Source organism: Marmota flaviventris, unplaced genomic scaffold, assembly GCF_047511675.1.
Source record: "Marmota flaviventris isolate mMarFla1 unplaced genomic scaffold, mMarFla1.hap1 Scaffold_210, whole genome shotgun sequence".
Taxonomy (NCBI): domain Eukaryota; kingdom Metazoa; phylum Chordata; class Mammalia; order Rodentia; family Sciuridae; genus Marmota; species Marmota flaviventris.
Window position 1 is genome coordinate 42872 of NW_027288109.1, and position 18855 is coordinate 61726.

General features: G+C 42.4%; 1 long non-coding RNA gene across 3 annotated transcripts in view; it reads right to left on the reverse strand.

The window, feature by feature from the left end:
• LOC139704077 (uncharacterized) overlaps positions 1-18855 on the reverse strand; it is a 70796-nt gene that overhangs the window by 27195 nt on the left and 24746 nt on the right. The window lies entirely within an intron of this gene.

Consider the following 18855-nt stretch of genomic DNA (forward strand, 5'->3'; position numbering starts at 1 on the left):
TCTTCTTAAATGAGTAAATGTAATGGTGAGTTTTCCCCTTTAAATCAAAAACAGAGTTTGAATATAAAAGTGAAAAATAGCTTAAACAATTGGGAAGTAATTGGATCAGGGTTTAGACATAGCCTCAGGTTTCTAAATAATGAATATGAACTGAACTTTAGGATAGTACCCTCACATTTTTTTTTTTTTTTGAAATTTTGAAGGATTATTTCAACACACAAAGTTCTTTAGTGTGTCTTCTAAATTTTACCCATTTCTACCTGCCTCTGGGACCCACTGATAAGCCCAGTTGTTTTAGGCCTCTGTTGTTGGTATTGAATAACTTCTTCACCATGTTGGCCTAGGACCTGACTTCCTTAACAAGACTCCTAAAGCACAAGAAGTAAAATCAAGAATCAATAAAAGTCATGGACTAAAATTAAAAAGCTTCTTCTCAGCAAAGGAAACAATAATGTGAGGAGAGAGCTTACAGATTGGGAGAAAATCTTTACCACATGCATCTCTGATAAAGCATTAATCTCTAGGATATATAAAGAACTCAAAAAACTTAATACCAAAAAAATAAATAACCCAATCAATAAATGGGCATACAAGAAGGAATACAGTCGATCAGCAAATATATGAAAAAGTGTTCAACATCTCTAGCAATTAGAGAAATGCCAATCAAAACTACACTAAGATTTTATCTCACTCCTGTCAGAATGGCAATCATCAAGAATACAGATAACAATAAGTGCTGGTGAGGACGTAGGGGAAAAGGCACACTCCTACATGGCTGGTGGACTGCATATTGGTGTAACCACTATGGAAAGCAGTGTGGAGATTCCTCAGAAAACTGGGACTGGAACCCCCATCTGACCCAGCTATCCCACTCCTCGGTTTATACCCAGAGGACTTAAAATCAGCATACTACAGAAATGCAGCCACATCAATGTTTATAGCAGCTCAATTCACAATAGCTAAACTGTGGAGCCAACCTAGGTGTCCTTCAATAGATGAATGGATAAGGAAAATGTGTGATATATATATATATATATATATATATATATATATATATATATATATATATATATATTTTTTTTTTTTTTTTCAATGAAATACTCAGTTTTAAAGAAGAATGAAATTACGGTATTTTTTATTTGAAAGGGAGACCACAATGTCATGGTAAAGACTTTCATCTTAAATGTGCATTTGGGAGAAGATTGATTGATTTTTAAAACTACATTCTAGTAAATAAGTCAGTCTCAGTAATATTCCTAGTGACATGGTATTACCCCCAGGCACAGAACCCACAGGCACAGATGTATGCCTCATCCATTAAACTTTTATATCATTGCCAAAAATAAAATGCAAATCAAGACTACACTGAGATTCCATCTCACCCAGTTAGAATGGCAATCATCAAAAATACAAACAAAAAAAAAAAAAGGAAAAAATAAATAAATAAATGCTGGTGAGGATGTGGGGAAAATGGAACACTCACACACTGTTGGTGGGAATGTAAATTAGTACAGCCTTATGGAAATCAGTATAGAGTTTCCTCAGGATATTAAAAACAATACTACTTTTGATCCAGCTATGCCCTTCCTTGAAAAAATCAAAGTCAGCATACTACCCTATAGTTTATTGTTTCTTATGAAGTGCAGCACAATAGACAAGTATGGAATCAGACCAGGTGTGTCTGTCAATGGATGAATCCATAAAGAAAGTGTGATACACACACACACACACACACACAGTGGAGTATTATTCCAGCCATAAAGAACAATAAACTCATGTCATTCCTAGGAAAATAGATGGAATGGAGATTGTAATGTTAAGCAAAAAAAAAAAAAAAAAAAAAAACTAGAAACAGAAAGACAAGTATTCCACAATTTCCCATATGTGAAGTCCAGGGATGAAAAAAGACATGAAAGTAGCAGGGAAACTGATCGGAGAAGAGGAAGGAGAATGGGGGCAGGGCAATGGGAGGGTCATGGGGTGAGTATGAGAGCAGCAGCTTTCATAACATGTACAATATGCCACCGTGAAAGCCGCTGCTTTATGTAATTAAAATAAGTGATATATTTCTCAAAAATAATTCACTATTAAGAATTTTCCTGGGGCTGGGGTTGTGGCTCAGTAGTACAGCACTTGCCTAACGTGTCACATTAGATTGGGTAGAGAGAAGTGATGGGACGGGAGGGGAGGGGATGGGGGAATAGGAAGGACAGCAGAATAAAATAGACACTACTATTGCTGTATGTATATACGTGACTGAATGACCAACGTGATTCAGCAACCTGTACACTCAGAAAAAGGAGTAATTATACCCCATTTGATTCAAATGTATGATATGTCAAGATCATTATACTGTCATGTGTAACTAATTAAAACAAATTTAAAAAAGATGTAAAAAAATAAAATAAAATAAAGAATTTTCCTGGGGCTGGGGTTGTGGCTCAGTAGTACAGCACTTGCCCAGCATGTGTGAGACACTGGGTTCAAATCTCAGCACCACAGAAAAATAAATAAATAAAATAAAGGTTCATCCACAACTAAAATAAATAATACACACACACACACACACACGAAGAATTGTTCTAAGGCTTCAAAGACTATACAAGACCAAAAGCCATAATGAAAGCCAGGTGTGATGGCACACACCTGTAATACTAATAGCTCAGGGGGCTGAGACAGGAGGATTCCAAGTTCAAAGCCAACCTCAGCAATGGTGAAGCACTAAGAAACCAGTGAGACCCCGTCTCTAAATAAAATACAAAATAGGGCTGGGGATATGGCTCAGTGGTCAAGTGCCCCTGAGTTCAATCCCTGGTACCTGCACCCCCTCCAAAAAAAAAGAAAAGCCACAAAGACTCTGGGTAACTCAAAGATCACACTTGGTATCACTCTTGACCTACTTAAGAATCGGAAGTGCAGTCCCAGCTCCCACACTCTGAATTCTGTACTCAGTATCCAGACTACAAAGCTTTTTAGCTCCTTAGCACATTGATGGATCTCCTAAGAACACTGGAGACCTAGGGTGTTAGTCAATTCCCACCACTATAATAAATACCTGACAGAGCCAACCACAAAGAGAAAAGGTGCACTCTGGTTCACAGTTTTGGAGGCCATGATTGATCACACCATCTCTGTGATGGGGCACAGAGTGGGGTGGCATGCAACTCATCATGGAATGAGGGTTGGCCAAGCAAAACCACTAGCCTCAAAGCCAGGAAGAAAAAGAGAGGCAGAGAATGGGGTCTTAAAATCCCCTCTAAGAGGACACCCCTAATAACCTAAAGACTTCCTACTAGGCCTCAATCTCTTACAGGTTACAGCAGCTCCCAAGAACACCACTCTGGGAACCAAGCCTTTACCTCGGGGGCCTTTGTAGGACACTGCAGATCCCAACTCTAATACATCTAAACTACAACACTACCTCATAGTGTACAATGACAGCACACTACTTTGGGATAATGCTGTTGCTGTGTTTACCCTCTGCTTAGCAATGTTTGCGGGTCTGAAAGGATGTAAATTAGTAGATTTATTCTGGATATGTGAACCTTGAGCCAAACCAGTCTGCTTGTTTGGTTTTGGTCTCTTTTATGCTGTCCCGTGTTTATATAAGCGTCAGTTCCTATATTTTTATCTGGCAACATCTACTCTAAGATTAAATGAGCCCTTCCATTTGTTTTTATCAGAACCATGCGAGCATGATAGTAAAAAAAAAAAAAAAAAAAAAAAAAGCCTGCATTAAAAATTCAGGGAAATTATGTCTTTTAAATGTATTTCAAGAATTAAAATTGTTGTAGTCTCCACCTTTTTTCATAAGCTGGGTATGGCACATAAAAATTCCATAGTGGTTGCTTAAATCAATTTTACGATATAACATGAAATTCATATTTCTGCACTCACAGCTCATCCAATAAACCAAAATGTCAATGACATTTATTTCCTGAATTATTCAGCTTTCTGTTACTGTGATAAAATGCCTGAGAAAAGCTTAGAGGAAGAAAGATTTTGGCTAATGATTTCAGAGGTTTTAGACCATAATCACAGGGCTCCATTGCATCTGGGCTTGTGGTGAGGTAGAAAATCATAGCAAGAGAGAGGGCCAGTGGGGAGAGGGAGGAGAGGAGAGAAGAGGAGAGGGGAGGGGAGGGGAGGGGAGGGGAGAGGGAAAGAAAGAAAGAAGAGTGAGTATGTGCATGGGGAAAAAAATAAATCTTCCCCTAGTGATCCACCTCCAAAGGGGCCCAACTGAAGTGGGCACCCCCGTTCTCCACAGAAAAGCCCTCTTCGCCATGGCTGATTTTGGGACTGTCAGCAAAAGAGTCTCTGAAAAAGAGTCCAATGTAGATAAACTTTCCTATTTTTGTGTCACCCTGTTTACTTGGCCACTGGCCGAGAAGACATCAGAACTCCAGGTGCTGGACACCCCTTACTAGTTTTCACAAACACATATCTAGTATAGTGGTTTGTAGAAATGTGCAAACAAGGCCTCTGGCCTTGAGCTGGGCTTCACAGAGATGTCTACATTTCTAAGATAAGTTACAAATGGGCTCCATGGTAACAGCTGGCAGGGGGAGGAGAGAAAGGGGAGAAGAAGCTCTCCCCTTCTCAGGTGTTGTCCTTGGAGGGTTAACTTGTCCAGAAGAGTGAAAGAGTGAACTTCTGCAGACTGGGAACTCCTGAGCCCCTCCCCTTACACACTGGGTATAAAACTCTGAAACTCCCTGAACTCGGGGTTCAGGGGATTGATTGATTACAGCAAAGGCTGTGCCCTCTGAACCTGGCTGCAGCCAAATAAAACTGTTTCCTGCTGTCTTGGTGCCTTGCCTTGTTTGTCTCTACAACATTTTTGGTGACCCAGATGGGACCGAGGAGGTAAGGAAGGCTATTGTGCCTCTCTTGTCTCCAGGGACCTGCTTCCCTGGGGTGATGGGGGACAGTGGTCTCCTTGGCACGCCCAGGCCACTCTTGGCCTGAAGGAGGATTGACTCACCCAGCGCCCTGGGGCTGCCACCCCAGAACACAACGGAACCCACAGGCAGCAAGAACCAGAATTAGGGTTTTGGAGCACCGCCCAGCTGAACAGGTAGGACCCGGGTCCATTTGGTTTTGCAGCCCACCTGACTTCCCCTTCGAGGCCTAAGCGGGTGGAAGAGAGGCTTGATTACTCTCTGTTGGGTCCCAAGTACCCTCCAAAGAGGTTGGAGCTGAAAGGGACCCGGGGAGTCACCCGAGTATTCTCTGTTCGGGGTCAGCGAGCAGAGGGGAAACTGTGACCCCCTTTCTGTTTGGTTTGGAATTGTTGGAATCTGGGCGGTGTGGAAATTCTGTCCTGGCATGTCTGTGTGAAAGTGTGTGAATGAGACGGACAAAGGGAGGGTTCCGACCCAACCCGAGGGCCGAAGCAAGTGCAGAGTCCTGATCCGTGGTTCGTGGCCCCTCAGTCTATGGCGGCATTTCACCAACCAACGTCCAGGTGAAAGCTCCAGGTCGGGGGTGATACCGACCCGCAAGGCTAAGAGGGCCCCAGGTCCCGCGAGGGGAGCGGCCGGAGATGGACGAAGCGGAGTCTTGTCCTAAGTGTGTTCTGTTCTAAGTGTGCGACACCGATGCAGGGTGGAACGTGGGAGGCACCTAAGGAAACCGAGCCTCTGGAATGTGTGTGAGAAACCTTTAGGAAGGTTTTCCTGATAACTGTGGGTGAGAGTCACTCCCCAAAGGTGGCATACTCTGTGAATCAGAGTGGCTCACCCAAGAGGTGGGCTGGCCACCAGAGGGATCTTTAGATGAGAGAGTCATGGCTGAGGTCCTTTGATTGCTGTTGGAACCCTGAACCAATTCTCTGATATTGACTGCTGTCAAGAGAGAGTGCAGAAACAGCCCCCTTGGTTGAGAGCCTGTCTGGATGGACAGTCCAAGCTGATGTTAGCCAGGAGCACAGTGGTCTCTAAGACCCAGCAGAAAGCAGCTAACCAGAAAACCTGACACGGAAAGACAGGAAGGGAAACAGTTTTCCCCGTGAGCCAGAAGAGGACCCAAGACCAACTTTGCCAAGACCACGGGGACGGCAGACTGTCCCCTAGCCTCCTTGTCCTCAGAGGCAACAAAATGGCCCCCCCAATACTGGCTATTCCTTCCTCTGTGATGTCCTCAGAGCCAATGGCTTCCTAGGACCAGAGACTCTTTCACCTCCCAAGATGAAGGTGGGAGATTTGTCCCAAGACCAGAGCCATAACTCAGATGAGAATTCTCCAGCTGCCCCAGCAAGCGATCAAAGGACCTGCCCATGTTGACCAGAAGGGAAATGTCTGAGGGAGACAAAGCAGTTTTGTGTGCCAGCCTTTCTCCACCATTGAGCTCATAGCTGGAGAAATCATCCTCCCTCCGACACGGAGAAACCCTGGGCCATGAGTGATCTGATGCAGCCCATTATCCAGACCAGGGATGGACCCCAGCAAAGAAGAAGGTCTAAAATAAAGAGATGTCAAGAAGCCCTCAGAGAAAGTGTAAAAAAAAAATAGAAAAAAAAAGAAGAAAACACACTGTCTGTGCCCAGGAGTTAGAAGGAGTCGGAGCCAGCCCTGAGCCCTAGCCTAAGCCGAGCGCGTCTGCAGACAAACAGAGCCCAGATAAGCCTCCCACTGCTCCAGCATCTCCCTCTGGCACCCTCCATAGCCCTGAACATTTCTCTGGGCCCCACATCTGCCTAGGGCCCCTCTGCTGTATGAAACTGGCAGCAATGATCAAAAGAGAGGTGCCCAACTGACTCGGAGCTAAATGTCCAGGCCACTGCCGCTGCCGCCCCTCTCCCTGCCCAGAGGTGCCCGTGGGAGGAGGGGCACCATGCAAATATTGCAGCCGCAATGCAAGTTTGCAGTGAAGAAATGTACAGGCGCAAGCAACAGGTGATCAATGCAGCCTTTGTGGGACAGGCTCAGAGAGCCATTTGCCAAAAATTACAATCCTAGAGCGCTTTACTGAGAAGTGTGCCAGTGAGCTGATTAAGGTGGCCGCCACAGTTTTCATCAATCAAGACCCAAAGACTCAAAGACAGCCAGACCAGAAAGATAAAGAGGAGGATGGATCTCCTTATACCCCAGAGTTCACTCAAAGGGGGGGTCTCACCAGTACAAAGACAATGGTCCAAAGGTTTATAAGGAAAAACAGCGTGGCCAGATAAAATGGGAAGCCTCCAGTGGCCCCGGCGGGCAAGCACCCACTGCCATGCTCAAATGCTAAGCCTGGAACAGAGAAGGAGGGAATGTTCCCCCCAGACTGTGGCCCCAGCCCCTCCTTTCAGTTTCTTCTCACTTGCTCGGAAGTTGATGATTGACGAATATGGTAAGGGTCCCGTAGACCCACACAGCTGCATCTGATGCACGGGACCCAGCGCCTCAGGAGGGCTCAGCTGCTGCAAGCCTTCAAATGAACCAGGAATATGTTCATGTTAACCAGTAGTGGGCCATAGGGTGCTCACTCCAAAAGGACATGCCACCCTGGCTCCAAGCCATAAGTGGACAAACTGTGCCACCAGCAGGAAGGGCCACAGAGCCCCATGCACCCAGGCATACTGAACAAAACACAAGCAGGGCAGCTACTCTATACAATTAGAACAGGCTCCCCACCTGGCAGGAGTAGAAAGCCACACAGTCAAAGAGCAACACCTAGGAGGGCACAATGTGGCTGCCACACCAGGACCTGCACGGAACCGCACCACTGCCCTCCAACCTTGGCAGACGGCCCACGGCGAGATTGACATAGGTGCCTTTTATACAAATGATGTCCCAGGTCATCAGTCTCTGCTAAGATTTACATTAGATTTAAGAGTTGTAGAATCCTAGCAGCCAAGATCCTGCACAGGGAGATAACAAAAAAAATTCCTGTATCTTAAAGCGCCAGAGGCTCTACATATGCCTCCCTTCCCTAAATGACAGTTTCTCCCAGCTTGGGTACACCATCTTTGCGAAAGCACTGGACTCTAACTTAGAAGTCCACATCTATCAACAAAAAGTCAAATACCTTGGTTACCATCTGACACAGCAACAGAACAAAACAACCACTGGGCCTCAAAAGAAACAGGAGATCTGCTCAATTCCAGTGCCTTCAACCTGCCATCAGACTAGAGAATTCTTGGGGGCTACTGGGTTCAGCCATATATGGATTCCTGACTTTTCAGTCATGGCAAAACCCCTCTATGAAGCCACAAAGGGGGGTGAATGAGATCCTCTGATGTGGGGGCCAACTAAGCAAAAGGCCTTTGAGGACATTAAACAAGCACTCACCAGTGCACCTGGACTAGGGCTCCCTGACCTCAGGAAGCCTTTCTTTCTCTATGTCCTTGATCTGTCAGGAGTGGCTCTGGGAGTTTTGACTCAGATGCTGGGGACATGGCACCATCCAGTGGTCTATTTGTCCACAAAGCTGGACTCTGTAGCCCAGGGCTGGCCACCTTTTTTCGGGGCCCTTGCAGCCACAGCTCTTCTGGTGTTGGAAGCTGATAAACTGGCCATGGGACAAGAACTGGTTGTCAGAGTTCCTCATTCAATTTTGACATTGTTAAAATATAAAGGACACTATTGGTTGACTAATGAAAAAAAATGGTCAAATATCAGGGCACGTTATGTGAAAACCCACGTATCCACATTGAGGAAGTCAGAACTCTAAACCCAACCCCTTTGCTGCCCATTGGACCTGGAGAACCTGATCACAATGGTTGAGGTCATGGATGAAGTGTTCTCCAGCAGACCAGACCTAACAGACCAGCCTCTCAAGGACGCTGATGCAGAGTACTTCACACATGGAAGCAGTTTTATAAAAGATGAGGTATGTTTTGCTGGATACGCAATGGTCACTCTGGATTCCACTGTTGAGGCAGAACCTCTGCCTCAGGGAACTTCAGCACAAAAAGTAAAACTTATTGTTCTGACTCAAGCACCTCAGTTGACAGCAGGAGTCTGTGTGGATATTTACACAGACTCAGAATATGCGTTCACTACCCTTCATGTTCACAGGCCTTATGTAGGCTAATTAACTCAGGAGAAAAAAAGGGGGGGGCATGATGTATGGGCAAGAAATTCTTACACTTCTGGATGCACTGTGGGCTCCCGGGAAGGTTGTGATTATATAATGCCAAGGTCATTGAAAGGAAAACACTGTGGTTTCTCAGGGCAACTGAGGAGCTGACAGAGAGGCCAGGTTAGCTGTCTGCAAAAAATGGGAAGAAAATCCAGGCCCAGGTCTAAAGGCTGCCCTTCTGCCTGGCCGACTAGCTAACAGAAAGGGAGCCAGCACACTCCCAACATGACAGTAAGTGATTTAAGACTGAAAAATCTTTTTCTCCCAGGTGCATGGTGGAGATTTTCTGATGGCCGGCACAGCCATCTCGGAGAATCTAGCCCCAGCCTTTATCACACAATTTCGCAGGAAAATATGTTGGACATACAGCACTTGAGACAGTTCTGAGTCAACATTTCTATGTCCCCCAGCTCACAAGCATCACCTGGATGATCTGCAACAATGTGAGGTTTGTGCTCACAACAATCCTTGTCAGGGGCCAGAGCTTCTACCAGGTGCCTTGCCTCATTTGTCCCTACAACACAACCTCCTAAAGTCTCCACCACCTCCCAACAGTGCCACCAACATGGGACCTAGCAACCAACATTTGAGTCTTTGGGAAGCAATTCAGATGCAAACTATAATATTTTCCTCAAAGGAAACACTAAAAGTAAGAGGTAGCTCTCACATTTTAAAATTTTAAGAGTCCTTTAAAATTTCATGTCAAATTCACATCTTAAAATCTGGCTCCGATTTAGCAAACTGCATGTTCCCAGGTTTCAAAGTAAACCCCACATTTTGTAAAATATCAAGCAATGCATCAACATTAACTTTGCATAATTGTACAAATATATTTAAAATCTTTAACTCTTCACACTTTTTCTTCTGACTATACTTAGATTGATTTTTTAAAAAGTCACCAGCTCAGGAGGCTAAGAGACGAGACTTGCAAGTTCAAAGCCAGCCTCAGGAACTTAGTGAGGTCCTAAGCAGTTTAGCGAGAACCTGTCTTAAAATAAAAATAAATAATAAACAGACAGATAGATAAAAAGGGATGAGGCTCAGGGGTTAAGGACCCTTCGTTCAATCTTAGAAAAAAAAAAAAAGAAGAAGTTATTTGCCAATGGGTACCCAAATAGATAAAGTAATAAGTTTGAGTATGCTACAGGAGAGGGAGGGGACTATAGTTCAAAATAGCCTATCGTATATTTTACAAATCAATAGAAGAAAGGAGATTCAAGGCTCCAACAGGAAGCAATGATAAGGGATGGAAGTATTAATTACCTTGATTGGGTCAGTACACTTTGTATGCATGTATTGCAAGATCACACTTGTTGGGAGTCTCCCTGAGAACTCCCCGGGGCCTGTCAGACATGGCCGGGGACAAATTGCCAGTTGGCGGCTAGAACTCCCTGGGCCTTTCAGATAAGCAACATGGAGTGGGCAAGTTGCCAGTGGGCGGATAACATGTTATTTTGAAAATTTTCTAATTGGCCCTCCCGTCTTCCCCACTAGTGAAGTGTTCGTGATCCCCATGAATCTTATGCAGGGCGGACATGCGTGCATAATAGGTGATGACCTGACCTTTACTATGATTGGCCCTGGGAGCTTTCTGGTTTAAGATAACTGACTCTCACTTTCTATATAAGCTAGCACCAGCTTGCAGTAAAGTGCATCTTCTTTGTCACTGCTATCTGTGTGTGGGCATTTTAATCTCTGACAACGAGCCTTGGCCTTTCAACACTGAACACTGTAAAATGATGCAATTATTGCAGGCTAATTAAACCATTTAAATTAACTTTTATTGGCACATTATAATTACAGGTACTAGTGGGACTCACCACAACATATTTGCACATGCACATAATTTGGTCAATTTTTTTCCTTGCACCTCCCCTTTCTGCCCTTCCTCTCCCTGGTTCCCTTCCCATGTCCTCTACTCTACTAGTTTCCATTTTTTTAACTGAGGCTCAAACACAGGAGTGCTTTACCACTGAACTACATCCCCAGCCCTTTTTCAAATTTTTTATTTTGATATAAGGTCTTCTTAAGTCACTTAAAGCCTCATAAATTACTGAGGTTGATCTTGAACTTGTAAGCTTCCTGACTCGCTGGAGTTGGTGTGTGCCCCTGTGTCTGACCTGTTCTTCCAGGAGGCAGCTGCTACATGTGAGAAACAGCTTGTGTGTACAGAGATGAGCTGAATTACTAAAACATATAAATTTATTAAATAGTCCATGACCCTCAAAGCTTTTTCATCTGGAAGAAAACTCAGACATTTACAAAGACAACTCAACCAGGCAAATGATCCTGAGTGACTTAAAAGAAGTGCAGGAGGGCATGGAAGTAGAAATAGGAGAGATTGCTTTTCGGGGCTCTCAGGAAGCCTCTTAAAGTACTACTTCCTATGGAGTTTGCACCATGATTGAGACACTAAACAGATGATCAGGTAAGTGAACAAGGCACAGGAATGACTGGAGCCACGATGGTGTCAAGTAAATGGCTCTTTCACAGACACAGGAGCCACAGACAATGTGTTGGTGGAAGTTGTAAAACAGGAACTGAGCGTAAAACGGCAACCTGGAGACTCCAAGATGGCGGAGTAGAGGAGAACCTGTTATCGGTGCGACTCCGAGTGAGTGGCCAGACGTTTTCCCTCACGGGGCTCTCATTCAGGGATCTAAGCTTCGTGGGGCACGTGGCAGGATTTAAACAGTGGTCTGTGGCAAGGCCGCCCAGGACATGGGGAAGCCGGCCAGCATGGCCGAGCTGGGACCCGCGCAGACGCAGAGTGGAGCCGCGCAGAGTTGTGGCAGCTTGGAGACGCAGGGTCACTGACCCTTCAGGGCTGGAGTGGGTCAGACTGTGACCCGTGCCGCCACAGGGCAGTGGACTGAGGCCCAAATCCTGGAGGCAGCTAGGAACAGAAGAGCCCGGCTCCCTGCACCTCATGGAGGCCCTGGCATGGCAATGGGCGGCTCCAGGAAAATGTACCTCTTCAGCTTTGGGCAGATGCAGCAGACAATGCAATGGCATCTCAACAGGTGTGTGAGTCCCCGCCCGCCCCCGCACCCAGCTGTGGTAACTCAGAACCTTTCTCCCCAGCTCCCGGGGCGTGGCTAGCAGAGGGAAGGCCACAGAACAGGCTGCGTCTCCAACTCCCCTCTCCACAGCTGCGCGACTTGGTGACTTGGTGACCACCCCACACAGAGGTAGCGCTCAGCTGATTGGCAGCACAGGGCGGCCAGGGCTCCGCAAGCCCCCAGTGAACCCAGGGATGCCGACAAGAGATCCATCCACTGGGCCTGGTGGGCAGGAGAGGGGAGGGGATAGAGACCAGGAGCAGCCCAAAGAGACGGGATTGGAGAGGGAGAGCTGCCCCACACCCATTGCTTCCCCCACCCTGAGGGCAGAGACTCAACCTGGAACGTACTGGAAGAGAAGAAAGCAGAATTCTCAGAGTGCATTTTTTTTTCCTTTTTCCTTCTTTCCTTTTTATCTTTCTCTTATCTCTTTTCCTCTCTCTTTTTTCATTTTGCTGTATCTCCTTTACCCCCTTTTTTCTTCTTCTTTTCTTTTTACTTTTATTCCTCCTTCTCTTCCTCTCTCAACCTCCCAAGTGTTCTACTTCTACTGCGTGTAATTTACTAAATGCAAATAGGTGTTTGTTTCTATGCTTCTTTTTGTCCTCCCACATACTTAACTATCCTAAAATACCTCCTGTCTATTCTCCTGTTAATAACCCCCTTCATTAGAGTTCTCCTCCAAAGTAGCTAAGATATATTAACCTCATACCCTCACATCTTCCCCCCTAAACATAAAGTCCTACGACCGACCCTCAGTTCTCTATACGCCACCAGAAACTGTATGCCTTTTATGAAGCTAATGAATATATTTTAAATTATAATTGAAGCCAACATCTGTAGACATAGAGACTTACTATAAATATATTAATAACAAAAACTAGCTCATAAAGTGTATAGTTGATATTGGGAACTGTTTACATTGTCTCCCATCACAAAGGAGAGATCTCAAACTATACAAGAGCAATACAAATCTATAGGAGAAAAACAATAACACTACAGTCATACAGAGCTGGAAAGAAACGTGAAAAACATGAAAAGACAAGGAAAGAAAGGACCACAAACAATGCAGGACAATTCAACATTAGAGGAGGTACAGCTATAGCAGAAAGAATGTCAGATAAAGATTTCAGGGTATACATGGTTCAGATGATCTGGAATCTCAAGGAAGACTTTAGATAGCAAATGCAGACAACGAAAGATAACTTTGACAATGAATTACATAAACAAATCCAAGAAGCAAAAATATCAACTCTACAGGGAGATAGAGGTCATACAAAAAAAAAAAAATCCTGGAAATGAAGAAAATAATAAACCAAATTAAAACTCAAATGAGAATATCACCAGCAGAATAGAACACAAAGTAAATCATCTTGAAAAGAGTGTAGACAGCACAGAGATACTGATAAGAAACCCGGAGCAGAACATTCAAGAAATTTGGGATAGCAAAAAAAGACCAAATTTAAGAGTTATTGGGACAGAAGAAGGTTAGAGGTTCAAACCAAAGTAATGGGCAATGTGTTCAATGAAATAATTTTAGAAAACTTTCCAGACATGAAGAATGAAACGGAAATCCAAATCCTAAGAGCCTACAGGACGCCGAATGTACAAAACTACAAGAGATACACACCCAGACACATTATAATGAAAATGCCCAACAATACAGAATAAGGAGAAAATTTTAAAAGCCACAAGAGACAGGAAGCAGATTACATTTAGGGGTAAACCAATTAGGTTAACTACTGATCTTTCAACACAGACTATGAAAGCTAGAAGATCCTGGAACAACATATTCAAACACTGAAAGATAATGGGTTCCAACCAAGAATCTTGTATCCAGCAAAATTAAGCTTCAGGTTTGAAGATGAAATAAAATCCTTCCACTTTAAACAAAAGTTAAAAGAATTTGCAGCTAGAAACTGGTGCTTCAAAACGTCCTTGGCAAAACATTACATGAAGAGGAAATGAAAAATAACAATGAAAACCAACAGTGGGAGGTAGTACAATAAAGGAAAAACTAATCAAAGAGGAAAAACAAATCAACTTAAGTAACAAAAATAAACAAATATGGCTAGAAATACAAACCATATCTCAATAGTAACCGTAAATGTTAATGGCTTAAACTCACGAATCAAAAGACATAGGCTAGTAGGCTGGATTAAAAAAAAAAAGATCCAGCAATATGCTGCCTACAGGAGACTCATCTGATAGGAAAAGACATACACAGACTGAAGGTGAAAGGTTGGGAAAAATCATACCACTCACATGGACCTCAGAAACAAGAAGGGGTGTCCATACTCATATCAAATAAAATAGATTTCAAGCCAAAGTTAATCAAAAGGGATAAAGAAGGACACTACATACTGCTCAAGGGAACCATACACCAACAAGACATAACAATCATAAATATATATGCCCCAAACAATGGTGCAGCTATGTTCATCAAACAAACTCCTCTCAAGTTCAAGAGTCAAATACAAAACAATAATCATGGGTGATTTTAACACACCTCTTTCACCACTGGACAGATCTTCCAAACAAAAGTTGAATAAAGAAACTACAGAACTCAATAGCACAATTAATAACTTAGACTTAATTGACACATATAGAATATACCACCCAACATCAAGCGGATACACTTTTTTCTCAGCAACACATGGATCCTTCTCAAAAATAGACCATATATTACGTCACAGGGCAACTCTTAGCAAATATAAGGAAGTAGAGATATTACCATTCATTTTATCTGATCATAATGGAATGAAATTGGAAATCAACAAAAAAATAAGGAAGAAAAAGTCCTATATCACATGGAAAATGAACAATATGCTACTGAATGAACAATAGGTTACAGAAGACATCAAGGAGGAAATTAAAAAATTCTTAGAGGTAAATGAAAACACAGACACAACATATCGAAATCTCTGGGACACTATGAAAGCAGTACTAAGAGAAAAATTCATTGCCTGGAGGTCATTCCTTAAAAGAAGAAAAAGCCAACAAATAAATGACCTCACACTACATCTCAAAGCCCTAGAAAAAGAAGAACAAATCAGCAGCAAATGCAGTAGAAGGCAAGAAATAATTAAAATCAGAGCTGAAATCAATGAAATTAAAACAGAAGAAACAATTGAAAAAACTGACAAAACTAAAAGTTGGTTCTTTGAAAAATTAAATAAGATCGACAGACCCTTAGCCATGCTAATGAAGAGAAGAAGAGAGAGAACCCAAATTACTAGCATATGGGATGAAAAATGCGATATCACAACAGACACTTCAGAAATACAGAAGATAATTAGAAATTATTTTGAAACCTTATACTCTAATAAAATAGAAGATAGTGAAGGCATCAATAAATTCCTTAAGTCATATGATCTGCCCAGACCAATATCAAGTGAGGAAATAGAAGAAGCCATCAAAAGGCTACCAACCAAGAAAAGCCCAGGACTGGACGGATATACAGCAGAGTTTTACAAGACCTTTAAAGAAGAACTAATACCAATACTCTGCAATCTATTTCAGGAAATAGAAAAAGAGGGAGTACTTCCAAATTCATTCTACAAGGCCAATATCACTCTGATTCCAAAATCAGACAAATACACCTCAAAGAAAGAAAACTTCAGACCAATATCTCTAATGAATATAGATGCAAAAATCCTCAATAAAATTCTGGCAAATTGGATATAAAAACATATCAAAAAGATCATGCACCATGATCAGGTGGGATTCATCCCCAGGATGCAAGGTTGGTTCAACATATGGAAATCAATAAACGTAATTCACCACATCAATAGACTTAAAGATAAGAACCATATGATCATCTCGATAGATGCAGAAAAAACATTTGACAAAATACAGCACCCCTTTATGTTCAAAACATTAGAAAATACACTAAGGATAACAGGAACTTACCTCAACATTGTAAAAGCTATCTATGCTAAGCCTCAGGCCAGCATCATTCTAAATGGAGAAAAACTAAAGGCATCCCCTCTAAAATCTGGAACAAGACAGGGATGCCTTCTCTCACCACTTCTATTCAATATAGTTCTTGAAACATTGGCCAAAGCAATTAGACAGACGAAATAAATTAAAGGAATAACTATAGGAAAAGAAGAACTTAAACTAGCACTATTTGCTGATGATATGATTCTATACCTAGAAGATCCAAAAAACTCTACCAAGAAACTTCTAGATCTAGTAAATGAATTCAGCAAAGTGGCAGGATATAAAATCAACACTCATAAATCAAAGGCATTCCTGTATATCAGTGACAAATCCTCGGAAAAGGAAATGAGGAAAACTATCCCATTCACAATATCCTCAAAAACAAATAATGAAATAAAATACTTGGGAATCCACTTAACAAAAGGGGTGAAAGATCTATACAATGAAAACTATAGAGCCCTAAAGAGAGAAATAGAAGAAGACCTTAGAAGATGGAAAGATCTACCTTGCTCATGGATAGGCAGAATTAATATTATTAAAATGACCATATTACCAAAAGCACTATACAGATTTACCGCAATTCCAATCAAAATCCCAATGGAATTCCTCATAGAAATAGAGAAAGCAATCATGAAATTCATCTGGAAAAATAAGAGACCCAGAATAGCTAAGCAATTCTAAGCAGGAAGAGTCAAACAGGTGGTATCGCTATACCAGACCTTAAACTATACTACAGAGCAATAGTAACAAAAACAGCATGGTACTGGCACCAAAACAGGCTGGTAGACCAATGGTACAGAATAGAGGACACAGAGACTAACCCACAAAATTACAACTATCTTATATTAAACAAAGGTGCCAAAAGCATGCTCTGGAGAAAGGATAGCATCTTCAACAAATGGTGCTAGGAAAACTGGAAATCCATATGCAACAAAATGAAATTGAATCTCTATCTCTCACCATGCACAAAAGTTAACTCAAAATGGATCAAGGATCTAGGAATTAAACCAGAGACTCTGCGCATAATAGAAGAAAAAGTAGGCCCTAATCTCCATCACGTGGGGCTAGGCCCCAACTTCCTTAATAAGACGCCTATAGCACAAGAATTAAAACCAAGAATTAACAAATGGGATGGATTCAAACTAAAAAGTTTTTTCTCAGCAAGAGAAATAATATGTGAGGTGAATAGGGAGCCTATATCCTGGGAACAAATTTTTACCCCTCACACATCAGATAGAGCTCTAATCTCTAGGGTATATAAAGAGCTCAACAAGATAAGCACCAAAAAAAAAAATAATAATCCAATCAATAAAAGGGCCAAGGACCTGAACAGACACTTCACAGAAGAGGTTATACAATCAATCAACAAATATATGAAAAAATGCTCATCATCTCTAGCAATCAGAGAAATGCAAATTAAAACCACTCTAAGATAAGTAACCACTCCAGTAAAAGTGGCAGCCATTCTGAAGACAAACAACAACAAGTGCTGGCGACGATGCAGGGAAAAAGGTATACTCATACTCTGCTGGTGGGACTGCAAATTGTTGCAGCCAATTTGGAAAGCAGTATGGAGATTCCTTGGAAAGCTGGGAATGGAACCACCATTTGACCCAGCTATCCCTCTTCTTGGACTATACCCAAAGGACTTAAAAACAGCATACTACAGGGACACAGCCACATCAATGTTTATAGCAGCACAATTCACAATAGCTAAACTGTGGAGCCAAACTAGATGTCCTTCAGTGGATGAATGGATTAAAAAAATATGGCATTTATACACAATGGAATATTACTCAGCACTAAAAATAACAAGATCATGGCATTTGCAGGGAAATGGATGGCATTAGAGCAGATTATGCTAAGTGAAGTTAGCCAATCCCTAAAAACAAATGCCAAGGGGGGGGGGGGGTGACTCAAAATGGGGTAAGGAGGAAGAGCACTGGAAGAGATTACCTCTAGATAGGGAAGATGGGTGGGAGGGAAAGGGAGGGAGAAAGGAAATTGCATGAATGGTGGAAGGAGACCTTCATCACTGTACAAAATACATGTATGAAGATGTGAATTTGGTGTCAACATATCTTGTATACAGAGATATGATAAATTGTGGTATAAAGGTGTATTAATAATTGTAATGCAAAATAATAATAATAATAAAGCTCACGTAAAAAAATAAATAAATAAAAATTAAAAAAAAAAAATAAAACAGGAACCAACTAGTGAGAACTCCCCCATAAGAATGCACAGTTTTCACAGCTCTAGCAGTGCAAGCAGGAGAGTTGGGGGGAGAGAGAAACAGAAACAAAGATAAAGTGAGAAAGAGACAGACAGGTGTGCATGTGCACACACACACACACACACACACACAGGACAAAACATCTCAAAGCACCCAGAATACAGCTATCCCCAACTCGAAACAGGACAGGGAAGAACCTAAGTGCTCTGGGGAAAAGACATCACAGAACACAGACACCTGAGGGTAAACAGTGTGGAGGTGATTGAGAAGCATCTATTTTGACTTTTTAAATTCAACATATTAAGTCACAAAACTCTACAAATTACACTGATGCACATTCACATGCTTACAGTCTATAGGATTGTTTCCTCCCATCATTCACTTTCCACTAGACTTAGCTTCCACAGATGCCAGCTGTTTTCTATAGGAACCAGCCCAGTGTGAAGGTTCAATACTAGTCTCTGCTATATTACATTTGACCAAAAAGCATTTGCCAAAGCAAATCATATGGTCAAGTCTAAAGTCAGGGTTTGCAGGGAATGA